The sequence below is a fragment of the Saccopteryx leptura genome, chromosome 5 (assembly GCF_036850995.1).
Source record: "Saccopteryx leptura isolate mSacLep1 chromosome 5, mSacLep1_pri_phased_curated, whole genome shotgun sequence".
In the NCBI taxonomy this organism is placed as follows: domain Eukaryota; kingdom Metazoa; phylum Chordata; class Mammalia; order Chiroptera; family Emballonuridae; genus Saccopteryx; species Saccopteryx leptura.
In genome coordinates this window covers 158130330-158148604 of record NC_089507.1, presented here as the reverse complement: position 1 = coordinate 158148604, position 18275 = coordinate 158130330, and positions in this window count along the sequence as shown.

Sequence of the window (18275 nt, the reverse complement as noted above, 5' to 3'; positions counted from 1 at the left end):
TGGAGGTGGCATTTAGTGGGTAGAGGCCAGAGTTGCTGCTATACATTCTACAATGTGCAGAATATTGCTCACTACCAAGAATTACTCGATTGAAAATGTCAATAGTGCCAAGACTGAGAAACCGGGGTTAGCCAAACATTTCCCAAACCTTTCCATAAAATTTCAGTGTACTATGAAAAACAGGTTTGCAGTTTAAATAAAATAAACTTTGGGACATGCTGTATATCTTAATCCATTTTTGAATAATCTCTCTGCTGATTGCATTTTAAATCTTATTTAATGTATCATTTTAAATTCTAAAAAGTCCTGCAGAAAAAATGCCTGCTGACCTTTACTTACTTCATACTTAGAGAGATGCATGGTTTGGGTGGCAGATAGGGGTGTTCACATCAGTCTTATGTGACTCACCCAAGTTATTAAGAGAAAAATCCAAAATTAAAATGCTCTTCTCTTGATACCTGCTTTAGAAGCCATGAGATATTTTTTTCTAGCAAGGTATATATTAACCTTTTTTACAGAGTTGAATCTCTAAATCAAAGAATGATCCAATAATATGTAAAAGCTATTTTAGCCAATTGGCAGAGATCACACTTCATAGTTATGCAAAATTTTATATGTATCAACACATGCCTCCTAGTTGAAGTTAGAGAAAAAATAGAAGTAACTATGGACCTCTACAGAGATTTTACCCATTAATGTCCTGTCTTTTACTGCTCGGTATGACAGCTAAAGTTAGTTTTATAAGCAGGATGGGGCTAATGGCAGGTGGTGGGGTAACTTCTGAAAGGCTGCTCCTGCTTACGAGACTCATCCTTGATCATTAAGGTTTGTGTTTGCCTTAGTCTTTGCTCTCTGGAAAACTAACTACACACAGTTGGTCCTTACATTGCCAACTCTTTAACAGTGTATGCCAACAATGGACATGTGACATTCCTGTGTTCCCTTGTAGGGTCTTTAGAATAATAGACAGTAACACAGATCTATTTAGCCATGTTTTTCTTGAGTCAATGAAGTAAAAAAGGAGCCCATCAAGAAAAACAAAAGCTTTGGAATGTTATTTCTTACCATGTTCCAGATAGAATTGGAAAAGAAGTGTCTGCCATTCTGATTCCTGACCCACTCCTTTTCCGCATAGCCTAATGGATGGCTTGGCACACCTCTGGGTTCCTTCAGACTTGGACACAAGTGCTTATTCCTTACTCATAATGAGATTTAATCAAGCAAAGTCAAAACCATTGCTGCAAGTTAAACACTCCCCAGGGAGTGGGAGCCAATGACTGGGGGAGTAATGAACCTCTATTTAATTTTCAGATTTTGTTAATAACACTTTGACTTGTACTGGTTGGAGCTAATTAGTTGCTGTAGCTTCTCCATTAGTGGCTTATAGAATGGGGCTTACCTTGTGCATGTTAAGCAATTTTCTCAGTGTGGGTCATTTTAGAGAAAACAGAAGGAAACTAAGTATCTTAAACATGAAAGATTATTCGATTTAGTTGTGGTTTCCTTTCACCTGTAGCTTCAAGAATGTTTCTGGATCATGTTCTGACCACTTCAGAAGCATGTACTAAGATAAAATGATTCGGACTTATTTTGAGATCAACCCAATTAGTTGTGAGACATTAAAGAACAAAGTTCACTTGTATATCATGAAATGTGCCTCAGACATGGTATAAATTCTCAGATTTGGTGGCAGTATGAGTAATATGTTGGGGCTCTCTTTACAGTGAAAAGTATGCATGAGATCCTTAGGTTTTTAATGTTTGGCCTTGTTTCCAAAGCCGACTGTCTCCACTGCTTGTACTCTTTCTCAGAATAGTATTCTCAAAATAATAATAATAATTAATAATAATAACAACAACAACAAAAGCAAGTAAACAAACAAAACCAGGGAAGGATTTGATTACAACACAGCATTAAAACAACCAACCAACCAACCAAACAAACAAACAAACAAAAACATCAGAAGAAGAATTACACAGTATCAGGGCAAGGAGCAAGGAAACAACGGTCATAGCCCTGGTCCCGGTGGCTTTCAAAGGAGATGTTCATGAGAATTATGGGACATGGCCTATTTTATATCTCATCGTGTTATTCTAAACCTCAGTGTGGCTATATTCCAAACTAGATTTGGAGGTGAGTGCCAGACCTAGTTCATTATTGGACTTTTAGCCCAGGCATATCTGGCAAACACCTCAGACCCTTGGGTTGATTATTTTATTTTCTATGTGGTTCTTGCCATGTCCTTAATATCTCAGTCTCATCCTCTCAGTGTCTAAGATTAAGATTTGGAATATGGTTTTATAGTATTAGGGATTCTGGAATGGATAAAATTCATGTGCTGTTTAGACTATATTAGCTAGATAGTTTGAATCCTACTAGGAAGGAGCTAAGTCTATTTCAGGACATGGTCATTTGATGGGGAATGAATAATTGAGGAATAAAAGGTGAAAAGGGCCTTAGTTAGGTTGGTGGTAGTTTAGACAGAGCAAAAGCAGATTCACCAGCAGATTTACTAAACTTAGTAATATTTCTGCATTGGATTTTAAACCACTTACACAGCATCAGCAGATAAAGGTGATCCCAATGTTGAACACTTCCCTAATGTATCCATGCCTGAAGTCTGTAAAACCTTAATTTTACATATTAAATCACATTTTTAAATTCAAAGTATCATATATATATTGATATTACAAATTTGCAATTAAACCATGTGTACCCAAGTGCTATAACCTTCCCATCATGCATACCATAATGGAGATGCTTTTATTAAACAGAATGAAAAATTAATTTGGTGACAGATACATAAAGAGATGCACTTTTATTTCAGTCTGTTTATTTAACATTAATGTAGCAAGCTAATTTGTCAAACCAATGACACTACATCCCTATGTGTGACTATCAGTGTGTCAATCCAATGCTTATCCATCTAATGAGTAGTCTGACTTAAAAATAGTCCTCAGGAGAAGCCAACGCCTTACAAGTTCACTCTGAAAACTCCCTTTGTATTCAAACAGACTCAGCACAGATTGTTTTAAGGTACTAAGGATACAAAACCTATATTCTCAAGTAGTATGTGAGTACCTTTTTTTAGTATTAAAAGGCATGGATTGCAACTATTAGTGCTCCAGTGATTTCATGCTAATCACATTGAAGTCTACTGTTCAAGAGAAAGTTTTAGAACCCAGAGAAACATAGAAGTGTCATTTTACATTGCACTACTCTTAATTTTTTTCTCTGTATGTGTTCCGGAAATGAACCACTTCTTCCTGGAGGCTCAACACTTCTCTGCTTTTACACAGATTGTTCTTTCATTCAGATTGCTTTATCTACTACAACTTCTGTTTGAAAGTAAATGATGTAGCAAAGAAGACTGCAGAATGCAGTGACATCATAGAATGTAAAAGGAAGATATACAGGCTTTGGGGACAATGAACATCAAATTTATGGACCCATAGTTGCTTGAGTTTCCTGGATAATAGTAGAAGGTATATTTGTGAGAAGACTGGAAATGGAAGAAGGAGCATCACATGGCACAGCAGTATCCATGAAGGTCTTTGTAGAGTCCCATGTGAAGTGGATATTCAATTTAGGTGCCACTAACACTATGACAATGGTATAGTTCAAGATTATATAACCCAACCCTACATTGCCCTCCAGATTGTAAGCAGCCATTGCTGAAAAAGGTCCTGGTATTGACAACACTTTTAATATTCTTAATACTGAGGCTTTGTCTTTTGAGGGTAGATTATGTTTATTAGAACCAGTCCTGACTTAGCCAGGTCCAATTATGGTGAATAAATGAGAAGATTAGGTCAGAGTACAACATTTTAAAATTATTTTAGTAACCCTGTAGTTTCTTAATTATAGAATTAGTACATGTGTTTTGGTTAAAAAAATCATTGCAGCGAAAAATAAAACTATAAAACAATTAAATTAGCCTCCTTCTTCCACTTAAATTTGATCTCACTCCCTAGAAACAAATAATGTTAACAGCTTTTTGTTATGTTTTTATATGTTTACTTTTTATCTTTGATTAATGAACTCAAGTATTTACAAATATCATTAATAAAAAGAATTTTTTAGTTAACAATGAAAATTAGAGATACATTATATTTATACTATTAAACATCTACTCTCCTCAACTTTACTGTCTGATTTTTAATGCATAGCTACCAATGAGTGAGCAAGTATTTCATTTTGCTTTTCGTTGGCATCACTAATTAAAATAATAAGTTTAAATTATTATTTCCTGATGCATCAGTTTTAGACAGAATCTAGTGTTCTTTCTTTAATGAAAGATGTAATTAGGGTAGTTATTGTTTCTTTACTAGCATTTTCATTAATCCTTTTCCATTTTTCTTAGTCACTTTGTTATTTTATATCAAGTATTATAACATTACATTCCTTCCTATCTATCTATAATTGGATTTCTTATTATGTCTATAATTTTATTTTAAAATATGATGACTAATATTAATATAAAACTTCAAGCAAATTCACTACAGAACTAAACAGAATGAATGGCTCTTTAGAGGAGAAAATGTAACTCAACGTTATTAAAATTTACTGTTTAAAGAGAAATCTACCACATATCAAAAATGGATGTATGCTCTTGTTTCTGGATCAGGTTTGGTTCTTACTTTGATCCATGTAAACAGACATCCTCTACATTTGTTCTCATGTCTATTAATGATTTCACTGAGTCTACAAATGTATGGGAAATGTTTTTCATCAAAATGTAAAGATAACATTTTTCTACAAATCCAGTATTCCTTATAAGAAGTCTGACAGTTTGGAACAAGTAACTTATTTTGTCCTTTTTGGAGTTGTGAAAAATCATGAATGGATGTTCAGGGTTAATAGTTTTGTTCTCATTAATTCTCTTGTAGATAACTGACCTTTCAAATATGACAGTATTTTCACTTAGGTCTATTGTTTCTCTGGTTATTTCATCCCCCATTGTTCCTCATTTTTCAATCTGGACCTCTTACCAAGAGTAAGCTGAAAACCTGTAGCTAACTTCTTAGCATGCTTACTTTTCTCTCTTTTTTCCATTATTTTGTTTCCTTTGTTTTGCTATATTCTTGGCATTGATTTCAACTATATTTTCAGATAACCTCTTGGTTTCCTTTTTTTTTAAGATTCAGATTATGTATTTTTTAAACATTTAAGCAACTTATCTAGTTTATTTTTAGAGTTAAAATATAACACATTATACATATGCATGTAAAATTTATTCTCAAATTGTTTCATTTAAGACAGTATCGTTTGTCCCTGGCCGGTTGGCTCAGTGGTAGAGCATCGGCCTGGCATGCAGGAGTCCCGAGTTTGATTCCTGGACAGGGCACACAGAAGCGCCTATCTGCTTCTCCACCCCTCCCCCTCTTCTTCCTCTCTGTCTCTCTCTTCCCCTCCTGCAGCCAAGGTTCCATTGGAGCAAAGTTGGCCGGGCACTGAAGATAGCTCTATGGCCTCTGCCTCAGGTGCTAGAATGGCTCTGGTTGCAACAGAGCAATGCCCCAGATGGGCAAAGCATCGCCTTCTGGTAGGCATGCCGGGTGGATCCCGGTCAGGTACATGCGGGAGTGTGTCTGACTGCCTCCCGTTTCCAACTTCAGAAAAATACAAAAAATAAAAAATAAATAAAATAAATAAAATAAAATAAAACGGTATGCTTTTGTTTTATGAAGCAATTTTTTTAGAGCTTTCCTCTGTTTACTGATTTTTCTATTTTCATCAAAGGTCATTATTTATTCTTTTAGGGTTAGTATTCCCTTTAAATTTAAATTTTCTTTTCTCAGATACTTAACAATTTCTAGTACTTTTTGAATATCTATGAAAGAGGAATTATATTAGGAGAAGGTCGCAAAGTGAGGCCACAATCATGGTGGATGTCCATCTACTCTCTAAGCTGAAGGATTTCTATTTTTGGAACAAAATTTAATATGGAAATGAAATAATAAGACTTTTTATCTTGCAAATTAGCTTTATATTTTAAAAAACTAGGAATTACCATTTTAGACAATCAGTCGTGACTATAAACACAACATACAAAATAATGGCTCTATTGAGAAAAAACAGAAGGAAAGAAACCTCACATGGTTGTAAAATCCTAGTCTGTCAATACTTTTATTTTTGAGTAATCATAACTCATAAAATACCAGATAAAAATAAGAAGTTATATTTTAGTTTATATTATTTCAGTCTATTTCATGTCCAAAAAAATTGTATGGGTATGTTTGGGATCCAATCTCACTGATGCTGAACATACCGTGAAAAACATATTTGCCTGGGTCTGGGTGCAGAGGAATAGATCCATTCACTTATTTGCCCATTTAACATTTATTATTATTGGTCCATATCTACTATGTGCCGAGCATACCACTGAAAACTGGGTTTATAATGGGGAACAAAACATGGCAGATCTCTTTCCTTGGATGCGTAAGATAAGAAACAGACACAAAACAAATAAATAATCAGTGTAATGTATGATAGAAACCACAGAGTTCTGAAAGAAAAGAAATAAATATAAGTACTCAAACATATTCCTTTAGAGAAATAATATTTAAGCTTAATAAAATTAAAAGGAGGAGAAGAAATAGAGAGCCTCTGAAAAGAGTGTGAACTTTCCAGAGAGGGAATGGCTGATGGGAAAGCCTGATGTGGAAGCAAGGTGGGGACATTATAGCATTAATTGAAGAACAACATCATTTAGTAGGAAGAAAATGTGCAAGGCAGGGATAAAAAAACAAGACAGAGGCCACAATATATAGTAGCACTTTGTCTTAAGAAAATTAGAAGTTACTGAATTATTCTAAATGTGTGAGGACAGTGATTGAATTTGCAATTTCAAGATCAATTTGCTTCTTTGTTGATGATCAATAAATCAATGGAATAGAATTGAGAACCAGAAATAAACCCATGCATGTATGTATGATTAATTGATTTTCAACAAAGACACAAGATATTTCATTGGGGAAAGAATAGCCTTTTCAACAGATGATATGGAACAACTTTATATCAATATTTAATCACTAAGTCATGCCATCTGCAAAGATTAACTCAAAATAGATAAAATACCTATATGCTGGAGGTAAAACTATCAATATAAAAATCTTAGATGTAAACATAAATTTTTGACATTTGATTAGGCTTTAGTTTCTTAAATATGACACCAAAATCATAATTAACCAAAGGAAAAATTTAAAAAATATTAATTTTATCAACCTTAAAAACTTTTGTGTGTTTAAAAAGACTCTATCAAAGAAGGGAAAAGTGCAAAATGCAATAAAGTATTTTCAAATTATCTAATTAATATAGGTCCAGTATTCAATAGAAAGAACTTTTATATCTCAACAATAAAAAGAAAAATATTTCAATTAAACATAAGCTATTTCAGTTGATTTTCTTCTAAAAAGACATAAATAACCAATAAACTCAGGAAAAAAACAGCCTTGGTCATTAGGGAAATTTATATCAAAACCATAGTCAGACACTACATTATACCCTGTAAAGAGGCTATAATCAATAGATGATAAAGTAGGAAGTGTTAGTAAGGGTATATAGTAAAATTGGAAGACTATTCAATATTGTCTATAATATAAAATGGTCTAGCCACACTGGAAAGTTTGGCAGTTCTTCAAAATTTTAAAAATAAAGTCCCTGTGTGACCTAACCATTCCACTACTAAGTATATACTAAAGAAAAAAAAATTTAAAGCATGATCCATATAAAATTTGTACAAATGTTCACAAACAGCATTATTTATAGTAACCGAAAGATAAAAACAATCTGAACATTCATGAACTAATGAATGGATAAGCAGAACATAACCTATCCATACATACATAATATCATCTACGTGAAATGTCCAGACTAGGCAAATCCACACAGACAGAAAATAGATTAGCAGTTTACTAGGGGATGGAGGAGGGGTAAAATAGGGATGGATTGCTAATGGATACAAGATTTTTGGAGGGAGTGATAAACGTATTTTAAAATCTGTGCACAAATTTCTGAACATACCAAAAACTTCTAAACTATACACATTAAAAGAGTTGATTTTTTGATAAGCATATTTGATTCCTAGGGTTACCATACCAATGACAACCACTAAAAATAACTGAAATGTACTTCCTTACAATTCTGGAAGCCAGAAGTCCACAAAGTGTCCTCAGAGCCACACTTTGTCTGAAGTCTCTAACAAAGAAACTTTGCTTCCTGCAGCTTGTGGTGGTTCCTAGTGTTCCTTACATTGTGACAGCATAACTCTCATCTCTTTTGTCTTCTTCCCTCCACCTTCTTCCCTGTGCATCTCTGTACCTGTCAAAATTCTCTTTTCTGTTATCAAGACATCAGTCATTGGATTTAGAGCCCACCCTTAGTCCAGGATTATTCAATTTTGAGATATTGCTGATACAAATCTGCAAATGCTTGACTTCCAAATAAGGTCATATCCTGAGATTTGAGTGAACATGAATTTGGGGGACACTGTTCAACCCTCTATAGTATTTGCATTATACTTGAATATCTTTAATGGCTATTAGAGACTACCAAATAATTAAAATATCAAATACCTAGTTGAGGTACTGCATTTTGTTCAAAACCTTCCTTAACTACCCAAGACTAAGAAGCAAATTTTATTAAATTTTATATTCTGTGCTTAAAACAAGCAATAATCAAGTGAGTGACCCTTCTGGTCAGAAATGTAAACAAAACAGACTAAAGCTGAACAGTATGGAGCTAACAGTCTTCACCATGTCTTAAACCAATAGGTTTCTAGGCACATTTGAGAGATTAATATGTTTCTTTCAGTGTAGGATTTTAAAAGAAGTTATATGGCAAATTGTCATATATGCAAGATGGGTAAATGTACATTTACAGTCTCATTGTGACATTCTTTTCAGTTAATACAGCTATTGTAATGATCAAAATCTGCATGTCTTTTTCCATATGAATGACTGTAAACCTACTTTTGCCCACCACTGTTTGCACACACACATACACACACAAAGATATACTCATATTTACTTGAACACTATCATGAAACATTTGTTAATTCACTTGATTTTCATAAAAATTTTATAAAATACATAATTGGATTACCTTAATTTTATGGATTAAAATCACATGGCTAAGCAACACTGTTATGGTCACACAACTATTAAGTGAGTGACCGGTACATAGATTGCAACTTGATGCATCATCATTGTTCACCCACTACATGCAAATCTCTATCTGATTGAGGCGTAATTAATTCTAAAGGCAAACTTTTTTTCTGGTCGTACCTGTTTCCCTTTTAACATGACAAATTTCAGGACCTAATAGTATTGAATTGCCATTTGGTTATGCTTTTCACATTTCAATTCACTTTTTAATGTGTTTTTATTTGATTTTCACAGCAGCACTGAAACACGGTTTAATAAAAATCATCATCCTCATTTTACAAATGAAGGAAAGAAGGTTCATGTAGAGGTCACTCAGCTGGCACAGGGGCTCACGTGTACCCTGAAGCTGATTCGATTGGCTTCAAGGCTGGTTGTATAACCCACAGTATTGTATTTATCTACATTTCTAACATTTCTTAAAGCTGTAAATAACTCATCCAAGTAAACTTTATTAATAATCATTTCTCCTATCTATGAGATTTAAAAAACAAAACAAAACACTGTGACGTCCTCTGTTTCTATCTCCCGTGAATTGTTGGACTCCACGCTGTCCTCACCAATTTCATCGCCCATCATTACAATGCTGCACTAGATCTAGAGGACAGAAATGTTCCATCCCTCAACAACCCAAGAGTAAAAGGCCTTGGAGGATACGTTGCCCAAACAATTAGAAATGAAGACCTAAGGTATACTGATCGGTCATGCACTAAATGGCGGTGACGGACTTACTGTGTTAGGACATTGAGACAAGAATCGAATTTGTTTCATTCTGTTTTGCCTCATCTCTGAATAAGGTCAAAGCTAAGATGTCGGTGTTGGCAGTAAGAAAGAGGGAGCTGCGGAGCTGGCACGTAGGATTAGGGAAAGAAAGAGACCGTTTTAAGCATGAAATTTACAGCTCTAAAGAATTCAATGCGGCTCCCTTGGGTAGTCAATCAAGGTTCCACAAAAAAATGCATGGGCATAGAAGTGGCTCTGACCCCAGTCTTACCTGAGACTGATCAATAGTGGTAGAAACTTCCGCTGTTCTGGGCGTAGGGGCCCCTGGGAAAGAGGAACTGAACGGGAAGCGTGGGTTTCTGAGATGTAATTTCAGAGCTGAGTCAGTACTTTAAAATGCCTGGTTCAATAGAGTTGCAGAGAAAATGGCCCCTTAATAATGGGAGATTGTGAGAAGCAAGTAAGGAGAGCTGCAGCTTTTGCAATATTTGCCTGGAGGGTAAACTGGAAAAGTCTCTCTGACTACAAGGAGTTTGGGGCTGAGCTTTAAAGCTTGCTGGGCGGCTTTAGGCTTCCCCTAAGGCTGGGGCAGTCTCCCCAATATATCATAATATATTCCTTTGGTTTTTTTAATAAGAAATAATGAGTTTCCAAATGTTCCTCTTCAGTCCCCATGTGTTTAAAGATCTAGTTGTATGCTGTATCTCAGGGGATGGGGTCTTGTTTTCATCCAATCATTAAAAAAGCCTGTTTAATTTTCCTTTTATGCTCACAGAATTTGTCAACTATTTTAATTATCTTAGATTTTATTTAAAGTATTGCATTATCTCAAAATTGTGTGAATATGGCTTTAAATGATCAAACTCATATTTCTACAAGTTTTACTCATGATTGTAGCTTTCACTAAAAGAGAATATCCAATTCTCTTTCAGTAAAATGGAATGTTCTTTCTGGTTGAATTTTTGTCCAAAAACCTCGCTATACATTTCCCAAATCCTTTCATTAACATATGGGCTGGGAGAGTTGGTCATCCCTAAATAGTTCTTACATAGGTGCTGAGAGCCTGGTGAACAATTAAGTTTATATTAAGTAAATGAATTAATTAAGCAAGAGACCCATTAGTTTACCAAGGTTTTTCAAAGATCTGGCTCTCAGGAAGGCTTTGAATTCTGCTAATGTATCCAGGACACCAGGGACTACACATTAGGAGGAATCATTGTCTTTGGTTTTCATAAGGCAGAGAGCATTAAGAAATTTATGATGCTCAAGGTGATGATTAGGTACACATAGTAGATATTTAACAAATTTCACAACAAATGAGAAAGTCAGGTGGCATTAGCCACATGTTGCTGATAGAAACCGTAAGCCCAGGGAGGGCAGGAGAGCTCCCGAGGTCCCTGCAGGGAAAGATAGCTGACCCTGGTGGCACTCTGCTTCCCACTCCCTCCTGTTCTAAACGCTGGGCTCCTTCTGCAGCCTGGGCGGCCTCTCCCTCCATTACCATTTCATAAGGCTTCGAGAAATATCTTGTTATTTGAGTTTCTCTAGGTTGGATTCCGGAATAAATGTTTTACCATATCAAAGCCAAGTTCCCGCTGCTGTTGTCCGTCCCTGTAACCTCTTCACTAAACAGTGAAGCAGACATCCTATCCCAGGCCCTTTCTCTGGCTTTCATATGCTTAGCAGCAGGATGAATCTGTGTTGAGGCTCCTTGTAAACATCAGAAAACTGCCCTTTCCTTTGGACAGTGCCTCAGAACAAGTGAGGTTTTTGACGGGGTTTACGAGTTGGGTCTGGAGAACGAATAAACTGGGGGACTTAGAGGATTTGGCTGTTCTTAAGTCTTAAATGTAAAATGTTTCCAAAGCCTGTGTTCCTGCCTCCCAAATGAGAGTGGAAGTGTGCAGCTCTGTGATTCCAAAGCTTAATGTGGCCAGACCTTGAACTTGCTGTCTCCATCTGACTTGCTCACACTTAGCGGCGAGATGACACAAGCGTCTGCGCGGCTCAGCCTCCCGGTGTCGGAGAGAGCAAACACAGAAGCGCTTTCATCTCGGTGGTCTTCACACACACTATACCCCAGAGAGAAAATCTAAGTGGCGCTTCCGGCAGGTGCATGATGTGGTTCAGAAGCAGAAAACATTTGATTCCTGAGCAAGAGGCCCTAAAATAGAACTTTGGGAAGAAAGGAGGGATCAAGCCGTGAAAGAAGCAATATCGTGTCTGAGTTCCAGCGTTTGCCCGGCTTCACCTACCGTCTCATTACCGACCGCGCTTTTGGGTTCAGGCACGAGCAGAGAGGGCAGGGGAGGCAGGGGGTGCAAAATAAAGCCAGCCATTCCAAACGTCCTGGACAGCGATGGGGACCCTGCTCCTTGCAAGAAAGGAAGAAGACTTGAGTCCCTCAAAGAAGAGATTTCTAGGACCTTGTCATGGACTCAAAGGACAAAAAGCACTTACGCCACTTTGTAAATGATATGATTGTCTAACCACTATTCTGTACATCTGAAACTAACATAAAATAATATTGAATGTCAACTGAGATTAAAGAATAAAATAACCCGACCAGGCGGTGGCGCAGTGGATAGAGCATCGGACTGGGACAAGGAGGACCCAGGTTCGAGACCCTGAGGTTTGAGCAAAGCTCACCAGCTTGAGCCCAAGATGGCTGGCTCGAGCAAGGGATCTCTCCGTCTGCTGTAGTTCCCCCCCTCACCCTGCCAAGTCCCTTCCTGTTTGTTCCTCTCTCTGTCTCTCCCACAAAATAATAATAATAATAGTAATAATAATGAAGTGTTTTGATTAAAAAATAGGATTAAGTTAACATGGGGTTTTCAGTTTCCTTGTAGAGTAGTAACAGGATGTTGGTTCTGCTGCTTGCTGTTCCTCTGCCCCTCCTTCTTGTCTCCTTCCTCTTCTCCCTCTTTTTTTCCTCTCTCTTTCTCCTCTCTGTTTTCCCCTCCTTTCCTCCCTCTCCTCCTCTCCCTTTTTTTTCTCCTTTTTAAAACTTTTGTTATCACTGTTCTTTTTTTTTTTTTTGTGATGGAGAGAATCAGCGAGAGGGACAGACAGACATAAAGGGAGAGAGATGAGAAGCATCAATTCTTCGTTGAGGCACCTTAATTGTTCATTGACTGCTTTCTCATATGTGCCTTTTCAGGGGAGAGGGGGGGCTACAGCAGACTGAGTGAACCCTTCCTCGAGCCAGTGACCTTGGGCTCAAGCTGGTGAACCTTGTTCAAACCAGATGAGCCCATACTAAAGCTGGTGACCTCGGGGTCTCGAACCTGGGTCCTCCGTGTCCCAGTCCAATGCTCTATCCACTGTGCCACTGCCTGGTAAGGCTGTTGTCACTGTTTTGTAACAGGCTGACAGAAATTAACTTTGTGTGCTTCTAACAGACTGATTTAGTTTGTAGTGACTGCTAAGACGGGAGCTGTTTTCAGGATTTACCAATTTAAGGATAGCCTGGTGGTTTGCATTTGCTTACCAGGGGGACCCTGGACGACTTTTCCAAGACAAAAAATCTTCCTATTTGAATACTCGGTAGTAAGAAACTTTTCATTCTCTCCTCTTTTCATCATCTCATAATGAAGACTGTGGCTGGAATCCAAGAATTATAATGGCAGATAGCACAGGACCTATGACATGAGAACAGACAGCATTCAGTCAATAAACAGGTGCACCAAGAACTCTGCTTAGCTGTCAGGAGCAGTTGGAAATTAAAAGAAGAAATGGATTTAACATGGTGTTTGCCCTTGTAAGCTACCTCTTCGAGATATATTTGATTTTGTTTTATTTTATTTGGTTATATCAATAATATTAGTCTCCAAAACAAAACTCCTTTAAGGAAAAGTCAGATTTCACAGAATAAGCTGTAAGGCCAAAGTAAATATTGTTTATTCTGTTAATACATATCCTCCCAAAGATTGTGCACCAAAAGGGTTAAAGTTTCTTGCAATATTGATTCTTGCAGCCTCTGTGGAGCTGCCACAGGCCTGAGGCAGCCATAGCCCTTAAGCTTGTCACCTGTGACCTCAAACAGCCTCATCAAATTACTAGTCTCCAGTGCAAACATTCTCATATTCCATGTGCACAGATTTCCTTAAGGCTCATGCTGCCTTGTAAACTCTAATAATTTGATGTCAAAAGACATGCAAAAGAATAGACAAACAAAATCATGGGAGACTACTCTATTCCCAAAAGGTGGGATTCATTCTGGCTCAAGAGGCTAATTCTGTCAAAGTATCCTGAAGCTATAACTATAGTATTGTCAAGTGTTGGAATGGATAAGAGCAGCCCTTGTACGACTGGTTTCTTTCCCCTCACACAAAAGATGTTCTGTTTGTGAAGTATCCTGTTGATAATATGTTGATAATTAATTCATTTTAATTGCTGCAAGTTATGAAGCTGACTGTATTTCTCCATTTTATTTCACTGTAGATGATCATTTAGGCTCTTAAATTTCTCATTATAATTGATACCATGAAAATCTATATGCAAACATTCTGGAAATACCTCAGGGGAACGATTTGGTGTGTTTGGCATACTGTCCTAGGATTCATTCAGGCATATGTATCAGCCATTTGATCATGGAGACTGGAGGACACTACTAGCAATTGACACTAGGGGGCCAGGGATGCTTAACATCCTACACTAAATACCTGACAACACAGAGAACCAGTCACCTAACACCCAACACACCGCGGTGACACGGTGCTCTAGCTGGTGTGCTCACAAGGAAATGCTGGGTGTGATGAAATTAGTAGATGCATGCCCGAGTGCTGTCTCACGCTTTCTCTCGTTTGCCCGACTGTATTCCTGACCCTGGAAAGCTAGAAGCCCTCTTCTCTCTGCAGAGGTGTGTTTATCTTCCGTCTCCCCGGCAGAAGGTCACACGGAGACTAGGCAGGAAAGAAGCGACATGCAGGCTGGGCCGCCCTGCTGACAGGCGGTCACAGAGGCCTCTTATTTGTTTATTTTTCTGGCAGCAGGCAAGGCCCTACTGTCAAGTTTCAGGAAACCGGGCACACCTTTTCCCTGTGAACTAGTGTGTGTGCTGTGGCTCTGGAACTGACAATGGCTGTGACAGCTTCTCGACTTTGGGGTAACAGCTCCTGGTATATTCCATCCTGACTCCCCAGTGACCGAACTGGGCCCAGAGGGCAGCATCCCAGGTGGAGGGAAAGGGGTTGCTGCTCAAGGCCCCGCCTGGGCCTGTTCCTTGAGCCTTTCTGGATATGTCATGCCCCTTCCCTCCTGTTTTAAGTAACTTTCTTCTTCAAATACTTACATTTGTTTTCATTATAGTTAACCAATACATGGGTGAAACACTAGATTCCAAGAATCAGATTTTACTTGATTTTGCCACAATGACCTTGAACAACATGGGGGTCAAGGGTCTGACCTGCAGCACAGTCAGAAATCCATGTGTGACTCTTGACTTTTCAAGAACTTAACTGCTAATAGCCTACGGTTGGCTGGAAGCCTTATTGATGACAGAGTTGAGTAAGAATATTTTTAATGTTATATGTCTTATCTACAGCATTCTTATACTAAAGTAAGCTGAAGAAAATAAAGTATTATTAAAAAATTATAAAAAAGAGAAAATTCATTTAGAGTATTTAATGAAAAAAAATACATGTATAACTGACTCTGCACATAGTTCAAAGCCTTGGTTTCAAGGGTCAGCTGTAATTGGATGAATTTATACCACCATAGGAAATTTGCTTTTTTCGCATCCTCATCATCAAAATTTGGAATTGTCAGATTACTTCCACTTCTCCTCTTCCTCCTCCTCTTCCTCATTATCACCATTATTACCTATCAATCTGCTCATTATAAAATAGCAAACTCTTGTCTCCATTGGGGATCCTGATTATTTGCAAATTGATTGGCTTATTTCACTTTGCGTGATGCAACAAATATTAGGTAATCCTTCATTTTCGAGTCTGAATAATATTCCCTTTTTTATAGGTATACATATAGATATAGATTTGTATATAACATAGTTTTCATTCATTAATCTGTCAATGGAGACTGGGGTTGCTTCACATTTTAGCTGGTGTGAATGACTCTTCCAGGAACACTGGTGTGCAAAGATCTTTTTAAGACCCTAATTTTTCTTCTTTTGTGTATTTATCTAGAAATGGTATTATGGAAACATGGCAATTATAATTTTAATTTCTGAGGAACTACCATACTCTTTGCCGCAGCAGCTACAACATTTTTACATTCCCGCTCGCAGTGCAGAAGGCTTTTAATTTCTCCACATATTCACCAAACTTGCCATTTTGTGGTTCATTTTATTTTTATATTAGACATCCTAACAGGTGTGAGGTGTTATCTCATTGTAGTTTAGATTTTCATCTCTTGCTGATTAGTAATATAAGTAATTTTTATGCTTATTTTGGATGAGGCTTGAGGCCTAACAGATATGGTGCCTGTCAGACACATTAGAGTGTGAACTCATACGTAGTAAAGAAAGTTAGCAGTCGCTATAATGATCAGGCGGGCAGCTCTGAGAATTAATTTCTCAGGAATGCTCAAATGCCAGAACAATTGTTTCTGGTTGTCTATTCTTATCTACAAAAGACTTGGAGGGACTTATTCTAATCTCTTGTGAGCATATTCAAAATGAATTAACATTTGAGTAATGTATATCATCATCAGTATAACATAAAGAATGTAGAAAAAATCAGCTTAGGACAGTGTAAAGTTAATTTTCTGTACGGGGGTGATAAGAAGGAAAAGAACGTCTTCCTGCATGATATATCAAGGTGATAATGTGCCCCATTAGGACAATTTGTTTTATATTTCTTAAAATAGATATGACTAAGGAAATGACAGATGGAGGTCAGGAAAAAATTCATGAAGACCTTCAACTTATATTCATAAATCAATGACTTGGTCTCAGAGTGTTGGCTAAAAATATATTTCTCTTTCAGATGAAGGAGATTAGGTTATGAAAAGAAAAATGTGTTGACTGAAATGACTCTGTCATTAACACAGTATTACTACATTATGAGGAATACCAAGAATGTGATTTTCCCTTTCACTTCTACTTTCCCAGTAACACACGGATTTCTCACTTTCCTTTTCTCTCCTCTCTCTCTGTCTCTGTCTTCCTCTCTCTCTCTCTCTCTCAAGCACGCACGTGCTCGCGTGCACACACACACACACACACACACACACACACACACAGATTTTCATTTTGTAGATGAAACCATGTGGCTTTATAGTCAGAAAAATAATAAGGTTCAGCTCAATGTTTTTGACCTCTGGGAAGTGAAATAGTTAAAGAAAAGATAATGTAGATGAACATGTACCAAGAATTATGAAGGGGGAAAAATCAGAAAAAAAAAATACCCAGAAAAGTTTATATGGAAACAATGCTAAGGCCTGAACAAAAATAAACATAAGACATTTTTCATTCTATGAAGCCCATACCAGCCTCAACTCCCAAAAGCGATCAGTAGATGAAATGACAGTCTTGAGTCAAGAATGCAGTCATTAAATTTAAAAGTGAAAGGATGACTTTTTATAAAAAAAAATAATAATTCTTTCTGAAACATAACTGTAACCTTTTAAACTTATAATCAGCTGCACTCTAAATTATAATGAAGGTTCTTAACGTGTCAGGAAACAAGGAGGAGGAGTTCAAATTGCAAGGTGGCATTGTGAATTTCCAGCGGCCTCTGTATACTTGCTTCTATTTTTTTTATTGCATTTCATCAGTGTCATGGGAAAAAAATCCTTTAAAGAAATACATCCTACAGCTTATCACTCATGTCAGAGAAAACTCATTTATTGCTTTTGTTAGCCATGATATTGAAAATAAGTCTTGATTGAGGGAAGCACAGTTCTATATTGAAGTACACAAATAGACACGTGGGCTTGGTTTATTCTCCATTCGCACTGCAAGAATGCAAATGTGCTTTTCCGGGCCTGGCTTCAAGCTGTCAAGTGTCAAAGTGGGGAAGGGACAGGGAAAAAAATCAATTGAGTTAACCTAGCACAGAAGTCTACAGATTCATTATGTTTTAAGAGACCGAAAACAATGTTTTTGGTTGGCAACTTGAAAGATTGGTGCCTGAAACATTGCTTAATAGTATGTAAACAAATGGGGCCTAATCAACTGCAGAGGAGGCAGTCAGCAAACCTACAAAGGGTGCAGAGGGAGCCTGAGACTTTCTTTCTTTTTAAATAAATGAATCGGGCTCAGAAGACAAGAGTCCTTATACAACTGCACATAGAATTTATATATTGCTTACAGGATGGTGACAGATAGGCACTGTGACTTCAAGTGCCAACTAGTTATCAGTATACCTATTCTTTCCGTTAGGACTCCAGCCCTCAAAATTCAAGAATAGCTAAGCAGGCAGGTTG